This window comes from Periplaneta americana, chromosome 4 (genome assembly GCF_040183065.1).
Source record: "Periplaneta americana isolate PAMFEO1 chromosome 4, P.americana_PAMFEO1_priV1, whole genome shotgun sequence".
In the NCBI taxonomy this organism is placed as follows: Eukaryota; Metazoa; Arthropoda; class Insecta; order Blattodea; family Blattidae; genus Periplaneta; species Periplaneta americana.
Window position 1 is genome coordinate 64302515 of NC_091120.1, and position 13429 is coordinate 64315943.

Consider the following 13429-nt stretch of genomic DNA (forward strand, 5'->3'; position numbering starts at 1 on the left):
GGCTACGTCGCTGTGGTTATAAATTACGGTCGCGAAAGAACGACAGCAGTTTTTCATTTGATTAGTCAGCCAGTCAGTGAGTAAGCCAGAGCAAGCAAGCCAACTTGTGTACCGGAGTTCGACTTGAGTGTGCGTCCGCAACTGTATCAGCATCCGAAGGCCTGAGTTCGAGTGCAGTGGACCGCAGTTGGAGGGACCTGAGTTCGAGTGCAGTGGACCGCAGTTGGAGGGACCTGAGTTCGAGTACAGTGAACTGTCTCTGAAGGTCTGTGGTTCGAGATTCTGTGAACTCGAGTGACTGAGCTAGAAGAGAACTGTGAACTGAGAACTGACAGTTCTGATTTGTAAATAGTGCTTTGTAAATATTAGTTAAGATTAACAGTTCATTGTTGTTCGTAATAGTCCAGGTAAATTGTCATCGCCGTCAGTGAAGTGCTATAACGAATACTGTGTTAAGTGAAAATCCATTTGTTGACGAGAGCGTTTAAGGCGAATTGTAGAAAGGAAGTATTGTTGTGACTAATAAATTACATTGTTGTTACTAATAAAATTCACAATATGTTTAAGATCATGTGTACAATCTCAAGTAAAAAGATATTAATGTTATGCTTTATGTTTCTTAGAAATGCAAATTTATTTCAGAATTGTTTTTTTTTATATATATAACCATAGGTAATATCATATAATACAACCAGAACATTTTGATAACTAAGATACTGTTCTGTTTTGTCTTTTTGTGTCATTTAAACTTTTATGTTATTTATTTAAATGATGTATGTTATTCAAAGTTACGAAATCTTTCCACACCGACCAAATGCTATTTCGAGAATGACGAGCGAGACTCGAAGCGCAGCGAGAATGACGAGCCGAGACTCGAAAGACAAATGCAACGAACACAGCGAGCGAGAGCGGCAGTTAGTTTTGTTCATCTCTAGAAAGAATATATCAGATGACAGACGATGTTAAGTTATTGTATATGGACCATATGCGGAGACTAAGAGGAAGACAGAAAATAGGCAAGATTGGGGAATGCTGGGTTTGCAGTGATAGACCTGCCCTTGGACAGAAAACAATGAATGAATGAATATTAACAATAACAATATCATCCGAAACGTCATAAAATAATTAGTTTTTACGAAATCCGTAAATGGTATAATGGGAAAGCATGTGTCACATTCGTGACATTAATTATTTTTATAGTGTTTTGACGATTTCAAAAGTATCCTAACTTCTCAATAATGTTGCATAGATAGAAAATAAATCAGTACGTACATCGGGTGTAATTCGATTATATCGGCATTCTTAGTACATAACTTATATAGACGTCTAGAGAGAGTGAGATAAGGGAAGATATAATATTATGTGACTTTATTTCTGATTCAAGAATATTGTTGAAGTACAAAGACGGTATCCTAGCCGGTGCACAATCATTACATCTGTGTTGTGTCATATGAGCAGACTTTTATGGCAGGTAAAGGGTTACCTCTATGCCGTTAAACCTGCAGGCCTGTAAATAATGACCGCAGACGTGCACAATAGTCGTTTTCGTACAGGGCAGTTTCTTTATGACCCAACTCGCCCTAAGAATTCGACGGGCAATTGTGGCAGGGAGTGGTGTCGGTACCGCTGTTCACTGAGACTGTAAAATAAATTCCCTGTAGAGAATCGAATTGCTTCATTTTCATTATGAAACAAACCCTACTTATATTTATATTACTGTCATTTTCACCGCAGGTTACTGTAGGCTTATATTTCTATAAGTTTTGTCTGGTGGTTGCTTAGTTTTCAATGCTGAGCACGTGACAACTAACAAAGGGAAATCACGAATGGGAAATGCGACTTTTAATGAAAATAATACCATATTGCGGTTTTGGTTGCTCAATTGGTAGAATACTGGCTTACGATAACTGTGGACCCAAGAATTACGGAGGCGAAGAGTCTTATTTGAGGTGGGCAAAGTCAAGGATTCTTAGGGTTTTTCTCGCGGGTCTCGCGTTTCTCTCCACAATTAAATCGCCATTCTCCATTTTAGTATTTATTATCATCATTACAATAGTATTGCCCGAAACTATATCGGCGTGATGTATTGTGATTGACGTACAGATGGCATCAGTCTCAGACGGCTTAGTACTGTAGACCAACGATTTTGGAGGGTGGAGGTAGTGGGACTGCATTAGAACCGTGAAGACGTACAAGCTGAATTGACAGATGGACCACATAGCTGGATTATACAGGATGAATGAAGAAGAATGTACCATACTCTAGGTTATGATTCCTGACATCATTATAAAAAAAAGTTCATATAAGCTATATACATGTGTCCGATTTTGAATAGTTTTGGATAAAATCACGGTTTTTCGTTCAGTAACACGCATCCTTGTGAAATCTATCTATCTATCTATCTATCTATCTATCTATCTAATCTATCTATCTATCTATCTATCTATCTATCTATCTATCTATCTATCTATCTATCTATCTATCTATCTATCTATCTGTCTGTCTGTCTGTCTGTCTGTCTGTCTGTCTGTCTGTCTGTCTGTCTGTCTGTCTATAGTCGTGACGCTGTTATTCCCGGCGTGACTCCTCCTCTTTGCTTACATCTTGGGAAGTCAAGGCTCTATAAAGTCTAGGTACGTAGTATTGTTCGCAATTTTTGTTCTTTCGTTGCCGAGCTACCAGACTAGGGATCTGTTTGCCACACAGTTAAACATTATCATGTCGTAGCTCCTATGATAATAAATCAAACACACTAAAATTCAGCAAATAATTGAGAGGCAAATAACATCCTCGTGTGCTTTCTGCGAACGCCAACGAAAGAGCCAAAATGGCGAGCGATTATATATTAAGTATTTGTTCAACCTTAGGAAATGCTTAACATCTTCATCAGCGAATCACAAGACGCACACGTTTAAATGTAGCCGACCTGCAACGTGATTGGCTGCCGAAAATTAGAGCGACGGGACTATCTATCTATCTATCTATCTATCTATCTATCTATCTATCTATCTATCTATCTATCTATCTATCTATCTATCTGTCTGTCTGTCTGTCTGTCTGTCTGTCTGTCTGTCTGTCTGTCTGTCTGTCTATCTATCTATCTATCTATCTATCTATCTATCTATCTATCTATCTATCTATCTATCTATCTATCTATCTATCTATCTATCTATCTATCTATCTATCTATCTATCTATCTATCTATCTATCAGGTGACCCGGGTTCGAATCCCGGTCGGGGCAAGTTACCTGGTTGAGGTTTTTTCCGGGGTTTTCCCTCAACCCAATACGAGCAAATGCTGGACCCCGGACTCATTTCACCGGCATTATCACCTTCATTTCATTCAGACGCTAAATAACCTAGATGTTGATACAGCGTCGTAAAATAACCCAATAAAAATCTATCTATCTATCTATCTATCTATCTATCTATCTATCTATCTATCTATCTATCTATCTATCTATCTATCTATCTATCTATCTATCTATCTATCTATCTATCTAATTTTAATCTGTCTAATCTGTCTGTCTGTCTGTTCGTCCGTCCGTCCGTCCGGTCCGTCCATCCGTCTATCTGTCTGTCTGCCCGTCTATGTATAGCCCTATATATATATATATATATATATATATATATATATATATATCTGGAGCTGTGTGTGTTACAGTACAGCTGGTAGCAACGGCACAAAGTCCCGTGACATCAGGGGCAGGGTTAGAGATAACGCAACACCGGTACAACCAATCCTGGGCCATAAGCTTAAAACTGTGGAACCAAAAAGGTGCCCATAGTTCATCTCTTTTTCCAATGTGTTTATCAGCTGTTTTGTTCATATTATTACGATTGCAAATTGTTTCATGTGTTGTGAATATTTCAAAATTGTAGTCAAGTTCAGCAGGTGTTACTTTTTTATAAATAAGCGAATATTCTTCTCGGCTGAACTATAAAATATGTCTGTTCATATGTCCCCCTATGCTGTAACATGTGAAGGGAGTGCCAACATCCTTCTTGATAAAAGAAGTGCCTTTGACACTCCCTTCTCACGAGCCGCCACTGTATTATTACTTGTTATAATTAGTGTTCTTGCTAGGAAATGATAGTGCTGTAATTTAGCACTTGGATACTAATAACGTAACAGCTAGCACGCGTGACTTGAAAACAGGCTCCTGTCTGAATATTTCTCACGTCTTCTCTCACCTCTCCAGGTGACCTAATGATCCGCACGCGACTACGGTTTCGCTAGTTACTTCGCAGGCTTTCACCGATTATAAGCTCAAATATTTACTGTACTCGAAGCAAAGTCGGCGTGTTTACCTATTGCAAATCGCTATGTCCTGTTCAAATAAGCCCATGATATTGCGTTCCTACAAGTTCCTTTGCTGAGGCTGATGACGTTAACTGTGAAATTGATTGATGTATGGCTTATTCGTTCAAGAGGCTGAATAATGTTAGTCTTGGTATAGGCCTAAGCAGCGAATAATTTACAGATTTAACATTGCTTACAAGTCACGGTCGTAGATTATAGTATAACCCTTCTTTGTACAAGGATGTTTGTCCGTTGTCAATGAGCTAAACGTCTTGTGTTGTTTTAGGGAGATACTCGACGTTATACTCACCCCATTCCTCTTCAATTGGTGACACTTGTCTCCTCAAGGTCTGTACTTCCGTCCTGCTTTCATACTTTCCTTCTTAGAGGTCGCTGTTCGCTCAGTCCTGCCTGCGTCTTTCTTCCCTTCCGTTATACAGAGTGTTTCAAAAGCGATGGTAAAAATTTAGGAATGAGAAGTAAAAACAAAGCGAAACAAAAAAAAGTTGCAGTAAACATGAGTCGGTACATCATAGTAATATGAGTCTGGAAATTAATCGTTTACGAGATAATATCATGTTTTATTGGTTGGGGCCGCCAGTGAACCGAGCCTCTGTAAAGCGGCAACCTTCATTTTTCGTATATGCCGCATTCTCTCCATCCCATTTCCTTCTAATTGTGAGACGATATTTAAACAGACGATATGGTGAACGGTGGATAGGTAGAGGAGGACCTGTACCTAGATCACTGGATTTAAATCTTTTGGATTTTTGTATACATTGTTATGTAGGGAAAAACACTTCGATTCGGTGCTGTGGATTTAACTTCGGTGTAGCTCAGTGGTTAGAGCGCTTGGTACGTAGAACCAAGGACTCGGGTTCGAGTCCCGGCGCCGGAGCGAATTGTTCTCCTCTAATATCAATTGTCACCATAACAGATAGATTCTGTAGGACCAAAAATTAATCTTTGCTAACGCCAATCCTTGTCTAAAAATTTGTGTTACTGTGCATGTTACTTGAAAATTCACTCAGTCCGTAGACCAGTGGATAAAAAATTAGCCCAGTCCTTTCATGAAAATGAATTTAACGCGTTTTGGAATCACACTCTTCAAATCCATTCGTAACTTAAACCGCGGAGTGTTTGGGAGCGGGTTGTCACCCGTGCTTTAACCGAAGTTCTGCATAGATTCTCCAATCTTAATCGAGACTTTCGCCCACAGACAAATCTGTCCTCAGACAGGAAATATATTGGATCGAAATGTTTCCTGCTTTAGGGTTCCTTCACGTGCCACAAATTTGCGATATTGTGTGTGTGTGTGTTAGAATCATCGCCATCTTGTCCGTGTGTGTGTGTGTGTGTGTGTGTGTGTGTGTGTGTGTGCGTGTGTGCGTGCGTGCGTGCGTGCGTGCGTGCGTGCGTGCGTGCGTGCGTGCGTGCGTGCGTGCGTGCGTGCGTGCGTGCGTGCGTGCGTGCGTGCGTGCGTGCGTGCGTGCGTGCGTGCGTGCGTGCGTGCGTGCGTGCGTGCGTGCGTGCGTGCGTGCGTGTGTGTGTGTGTGTGTGTGTTTTTTTTTTTAATCGCCATCTTGTCCGTGTGTGTGTGTGTGTGTGTGTTTTTTCTACTTCCCTTCCGAAGACAGTCGTGCACATGATTTTTATCGCATCTTAAATATCCAATGTTCTCGGCCAGGTTGGAATCCGTGAACTTCGGGTTCAGTACCACTGCAAGAGCCGACAGAAGAATAGTTACGCATCTGTGTTCTGTGCTGCTTTTAATAATATTTTTTTATCCTAATATGATTTTGCAGCACTATATTTAAGGTCTGTTTTACAATTATTTTATGTAATCGTCATAGGATTTCTTCATCGTACTCATTTGTTTGGATATATTTACATTTATACACGGTAAAGCTGTTAGAATTAAATAATGACAGTTTATGTCTGTGTACGAGCTAGATTTTTTATTGCTGTAGCAGCGTGAAAGACTCGGCTACTGTCATACGCTGATAGATTTTTATAGCAGTTGACGTGTGTCTGGTACAACATCGTGTTTCTCAAAGGAACTACTTTCATTTGCTGCTAATGAGCTGGAAGCCTGTTTTTCATTAGTAATCAAAATGTAGGAAATAACATTTTTATAACAAATGTAAGAGGCAGCGACAGTTATTTTGACTGGTTTGTTACATTAAAATTGGGACGTTGACTTCTGTTCTGTATAAATGTGAACAAAAAATGCCCGGAGCTTTCTGTCAGGTATTGTCAACATGCTTTACTGTCGGAACATGCTGCAGACTAATTCTATAATTGAAGGATTAATTTCAAACGTCATTCCATGGCGTATTCACTTACAACTTGTCAGATAATAAGTTTTGCTTCTGTAAATGAGCTCGGCATACAGACTTATATTCATATCAGAAAACATGTTCGTAAGAAAAGAACATTTAGTTGATTGAAGTAATGATAGCCTTGCTAAATTGTAAGAATTAATAAAAACTTGCTCTTATGCGAAGGTACTTGGCATACATATCCAAATATTTTCAAACATTGTTAACTCTCATGAAATTTGAATTCTTGTGCAAATGCAGGATTTAACTTTTGTAATTGGCACAGGAATTTTCTGCGTGTATTCCGGTCCCTCTGTAAAGTTCCAAAATTCATCATTATCTTATCATCTTTGTGGTGCACTTCGGATAATCTTTGACGAACCATACCCAGACCGTTGTAACCTTGCACCTGACAGCTTAGGGTACTGTAATGTTGGTAGTGAGAGATACGACGTTGCCACAATGACTACTTACTACATAAAAGCTGAATTAGCTTACGCATAGTTTGCTATTTTGCTCCATTAAATCAAATTGTAAATATTATGTAACTCTGTTCTTTATTGCTATATCTTAGAGAGGCCTAAAGCTTTTGCTGTCCGCTTAATAAATTACCTTCAGGAATGGATGCACGGGCAAATTCCTTCTCCTGCTCGTAAAATTGAATAGTCATTTGCACCAATTCTGACCCCTGTCATTTACGCAAGGATTCTTACTACACGAGTTACCATTTTTGAACGTTTATTTTTCTGTGACATTTCACAAACTTTTTATGACTTGATAATACTTAATACACAAATTATGCACGTGATAGTTACACTGTCACAAAACATATAGCAAACCGACAACGTGACAGCATGAGCAGGTGACAGAAAATGCTACGTTCTGACTGGTTCAAAAGCGTTCTTAAATTTTTTCATACGTAGAGTAGCCAACCCAAACAACGACTGTCAAGTGCAAAGTTACAACGGCTTGGTTATAAATGGTCTCCGCTTCTCGGCACAAGCGACATCTGTGAGGATGCTCATAGAGTCGGCCTGAACAACGAAAAGTTAAGGGTCCTGCCGTTCTGCAGAAAAAAAAATACGGTAATTATATTTAGTTACAGTACGTTAGTTAAACTGAAAATATAGGTAAAGACTTTTATGGAGTTTAACGTGATGCTAGGTGTTTTTCGTTGTAGATTTTTTCACCACTCCATAGATGTCAATATTTTAACAATATTTATCCATTTTTCATGATTATTGAATGTTGTAACATCTATAACAGTTATATTATGTATTATTTAAACTGATTCTGATATATTTTCTAGGTACAATTTTAAAGAATAGATTGGAAAATGCATCATAAAATATATTGAGAAGTACGGAAATTAACTGAAATATACATTCTTACTGCATTTTACAGAGGCGCTATTTTTTAATATTTAAATTGCTGGTAACTATAAGTTATTTTTAATGAATGAATATTGTTTCTTAAAGTAGAGGTAGTGAATATTCATCACACCAATTCTGAGTTCAATACACTTTCTAGTCTCTGAGGAAAACTATATTTCATTTTGTCTTTATTTACAAATGCCACACCTTTTGGAATAAAAAGTGTTATATTTTTTGTAATTATATGTGTAGGTTTAATTTTACGAGCAGTTGGTCATCCCTGAGTGACGTTAAGACATAACGACGTAGGGGTAGTTATTAATATTGGCAATAATTTTAATTATGCTTATGAGGCATGTTCTTACTTGAGTTCATGGAAGGGAATAAATACCATGAAGAAATAGCATAAGTGAACCTGACTGCCTGTACATTTATAGCGCTGATGTGGTTCTCTGTGAGATTCGCTTCTCTTTCTCTTTGCGGACATGGTGTATAAATATTATATCTCGTGTAACTTAATTTGCATCATCATATTAGAAGTATTTTCTTCATAAATTGCTTATTTATAACGTCTTCTTGCGCACGTATAGAGTAGTTAGTTTTAATCATCGCATAACTTGGGGTTATTTAGTGAAATTATTAACAGGTTGCGCGTGTGAGCCGGACCGGACCCCACAAGACTGGCCTGCTGCCGCCGCCGTGGAGTGTACCGGCGCGGCGATCGGCAAAACGAGTCGCTTTATTCATTTCATTGCGGACAGTCGATGTCAAGTGCCTAATGTTTGTTCAGCTATTCCAGTGAATGGAGTATCTGCTTCCAGCTTCACGTCTGTCACAGAGTAGGAATTTTCTCTGTAATTTTAAAGCAATGTGCTCTTATAACGGCGAATAGCGAGTTACATGCACCCTCCAGAATAAAATGAAACCTCTCATTTACGGACATCGAAGGGACGTAACAATCTGTCCGCATTTGGGACGTGTCCTTTATTGGGAGGGAGGCTCCCCAATCTAACAGTAAATTTATAATATGCATTATGTATCCCTTCACGCTTTAAAAGAAATGTATTACTGTAGTTTAATTCTAAATACAGTATAGGCTACTACAAAAAATTCTTTGCAACAATTAACTACAGTAGATAAGACCGAAAAAGGAAAATACAGTACAGTGCCATGCAATTTTATTCTAGGTCTACAGTTATGCAGTACTGTAATTTACAGTTTTGAACTTAATCTTTACGTTCAGGTGCCATGTCTCTCGAAACAGAACGACTGATTGAAGTGAAGAAAATAATCCTACTAACCCTATCATGTGTCGAATACAATTTCACGGTCGCAGAAATCTTGGACCCATCAGACAGGTTAAATTTTATATTTTTTATCCACCCGCTTCCAGCTAACAAGTAGTAGCCAGCTGGGCTTGTGGTAGCCTACGAGACCCTTATTGTCTTCTTTCATATTAAGGTATTTCTGTACAGTTCTCAAAAATAAATCTTAAATTTTTGTAACACATTAGGTCTTGAAAACCAAGTTCTGTCCGTAGTCAGGAAGTAAAGCAAGTTTTAGGACTGTGAAACAGCTGTCCGTGTCCATGTCTGAGAGTGTCCGTAAACGAGAGTTAAATTTATCATTATTTCTATAATATTTCAGTTGGAATATAAAAATCTGTCCGTATTTGAGGAGTGTCCGCATCTTGGGGTGTCCGTAAGGAGAGGTTTCACTGTACTTCTGTTTTCCTTTAAGATATTTTACGCCAGTGGTAATCACTAGAAATTAGAGGAGAGGCAAAAGTGAGAAATAGTAATTTTCTCAGAGCCACGATGCATATCTGGTATTTAAACTTGTGCGAAGTTTTAGTTATTAAATTATTTGGACTATTATTATTATTATTATTGCTGTTATTATTATTGTTATTATTATTATATAAAGTAACAGAACTCACACATATTACTGCTATTTTGAAATTGAAGGATGGACTCTGCTACTCTGCAAAATCATACCGATATGAACAGATTGATTTGTTGTTTTATTTCACTTGTAATCTGTTTTAAATTTAGAAAATTAGCAAATAAAATAACACCGCTCGAAGAAACTCGTTAACAATATACGCATCTGTAAATGGTTTAATTTCTGATACGTGGTACGATGCTTTTGTTAAATCGTTTCTATATACTAGCCTAGTATAGAGTAGAATACATTGCTTTCTGTTCGGACATTACGGACAACTTTAACATTTTCAGTTTTTCATCCTTGATTGAGTATGTTTTGGATAATTGTAAATAAATGAAATGTTTTATCATTCACACAAATTAATACCATCATAACCCCAACCAGAAAAACAGCTTCAAAAATTAATTTCCTATTTGGACCGCTTGCATTGAAAGTATTAGTGCTTGAATTGACTAAAATAAAGTTTTTTTTTTTCAACAGTGTACTTGTACGTGTAATTATGTAAATGTCTCTGATAGTGAGCCACTATAATCCAGCACTGCGACCTTGTAGATCTTTTGTGCTTACCCTACAACTCTGGAAATCTCTTTCATATGACGAACAACAGGAGCTTTTGGAATTATGATCCAACAGGAAGGTGAAAATTATACAGTCGATATTATCCAAATTTTTTATTAAAAAAAAACAATATTCAAGACAATGCAAGCGAGCAGTGAAATTTTTATTATTTGCGTTTCTCCTTATAAAACACAACGTTTCATCTTCCGAAAATAGCAAAAACTTATATTTTTTTAAATTTTATTTTTGTTCGATTACATCATGTTTAAAGATTGAGTTGACAATTTATTTCGAAATTTCATCAGAAAGTGGCCAAAATAATTATTAAATGCGATGGTGCTAAGCCATTGTTTTGTATAACCCTACACTTTACACTTCACTTTCCGAAAACAACATTTTTAAAAAAAGAATGTACCCATAACTCAGAACTAATTGATGGACTTTGCTGAAATTTGCATGCTTGCTTAATCTTTGTATGTTCTTTATTTAAATGTCAGGTAAATTTTCATAGAGCAATACATTTTGGAAAAGTATTTTGAAAATCGTGTAACCGAACCCAAGTGTCATAGATAAAAACATGAAAAGCAATTACTTGGCTATAATATGAAATAATAAATATGGGAAATGCGTGTTATTATTCCGTTGAAAAGCTTTTGTCATCTAGTCTGCTGTCAAAAAATCTGAAAGTTAGAATTTATAAAACAGTTATATTATCGGTTGTTCTGTATGGTTTTGAAACTTGGACTCTCACTTTGAGAGAGGAGCAGAGATTAAGGGTGTTTGAGAATAAGGTTCTTAGGAAAATATTTGGGGCTAAGAGGGATGAAGCTACAGGAGAATGGAGAAAGTTACACAACGCAGAGCTGCACGCATTGTATACTTCACCTGACATAATTAGGAACATTAGATCCAGACGTTTGAGATGGGCAGGACATGTAGCACGTGTGGGCGATTCCAGAAATGCATATAGAGTGTTAGTTGGGAGGCCGGAGGGAAAAGGACCTTTGGGGAGGCCGAGACATAGGTGGGAAGATAATATTAAAATGGATTTGAGGGAGGTGGGATATGATGGTAGAGACTGGATTAATCTTGCTCAGGATAGGGACCGATGGCGGGCTTATGTGAGGGCGGCAATGAACCTCCGGGTTCCTTAAAAGCCAGTAAGTAAGTATAATATGAAATAAGAATATACAACATTTCATTTAGTTAGGGTGCCTATCTCCATTGGTTTTTGTACAAATGGTACATGAGTGAAATGAAAATTACTAATATTATTTAAGCCACTCTTGTCGATAATATTTTGTCAGTTTTCATGAAAATTATCATAAATTCTTCACACGTTAAATGCATCATATCCAAATTACATAATGTTTTGTCACAAACTAAGGGAGTAATGAAATGTTTAACAATGAATTGCTCTTAGTTTGAGATCTCTACTTACTTGAACACGCAAGTCTATTTTTAACACGTACTGCAGTGCATGTCTCGTTGACGAGCGAAAAACATTAAACTTACATGAAATGTGCTAACCCTTATGTTACTGTTTTTTATTATCTTGATTCTAGTGAAACCAGATTTTGTGCTTCATGTAAATATTTATTTTAAATGCAAGTATCATCTTCACATATTCTATACTGGACGTTAAATGCGCTTTTATTTTTCTGTTTTGGTCATTTGAATATTGCATTCTTTGCTCAGTTAATCTGATTACCAAGATATATTTGCCTATCTCGGGTTTCAAACACTGCTCCTTTAGCTAACATGGGAATATGTAAAAGTCAACACTATCGTCCGTCCACTGGGCGAGTCATGCATAAACAAGCGCTTCTCTCCGCTACGACTACGCAAAGAGAGCTTGCCTGTGAGGTGAAGTGCATTCTTTTGCACTTCGCGAGTGGGCTAAGCTGAGTTGTAAATCTTAACACCTGTTGGAAACAAAAATCTTTTTAGCATACCGATCTATAATTAAAATAAAGCTGAGGTTGATATCTAGTTTACGCTTCTTTTCTTCCGTTTTTTAAAATAACTATCGTTGGCTTGATCTTTAAATATTGGCGTTTAACGGACATTGGATTTGTATCCAAATGGATTTTATAATACGATGTAACTCTTTGTTGTGGTGAGTGGGTGAGCCAGACGGCGGGCAGGGCGTTGAGTCCAAAGTGTCGGGCGGGGTCCTTAAAACTTCTTATAATAGATTTTGAGAACTCGGCGTGTAGTAAAGTGGTTAACCTTGTTGTTTCTGTTGCTGGGTTTACGTTGCAGGTTAGATTATTATGTACCGAGGATGAGGACACCTTCCAAATTACTATTCAAAGTGCTTTTTAAAAATTGCTTCGTGTCTGTTAAAGGACAGTTTCTAGTGACGTTATTTGAAACACATTATGATGATGATTATTATTATTATCAATATTATTATTATAAAGCGATTAGTGTTGTTGGTCCCAAGGTCTGTTCCGATAGTGTAATAATGGATCAGTCTATAGTCCGGTTCAGCTTACTTAATACCCTAAGGATGAAACCTAACCTTTTTCCCCCCTATTACTACATACAGTATGCTAGTGGATTATAGTGATTTTCTAGCTCTCATGTTGAATTTTCTTTTACCAACTTCGTTTCGAATTTCGGGTACTGACAAATATTACAACTGGCAGTTATTTTCTAACTGTTAAGTATGCCAAAGGGGAATGGAGAGGAAACTACTCGGCATATCTTTGAAGGACAGGATTAACAACAAGAGGTTGCAAGAAATCACATCCTCCAAGAACACAGTTCATGAAGCGGCAAGGATAAAATGGAGATGAGGAGGACATGTGGTAAGGCTGCAGGGGAATAGATGGGCGCAAATAACAACTACTTGGGACCCTTACCAAGGAAAGAGAAGACCGGGAAGGCCGAGAGTCAGATGGGCTGACTCCTTCAGGCAG

The 13429-nt window shown here is 37.6% G+C and overlaps 1 protein-coding gene across 1 annotated transcript in view; it reads left to right on the top strand.

The window, feature by feature from the left end:
• Sema5c (Semaphorin 5c) overlaps window positions 1-13429 on the top strand; it is a 598088-nt gene that overhangs the window by 450966 nt on the left and 133693 nt on the right. The window lies entirely within an intron of this gene.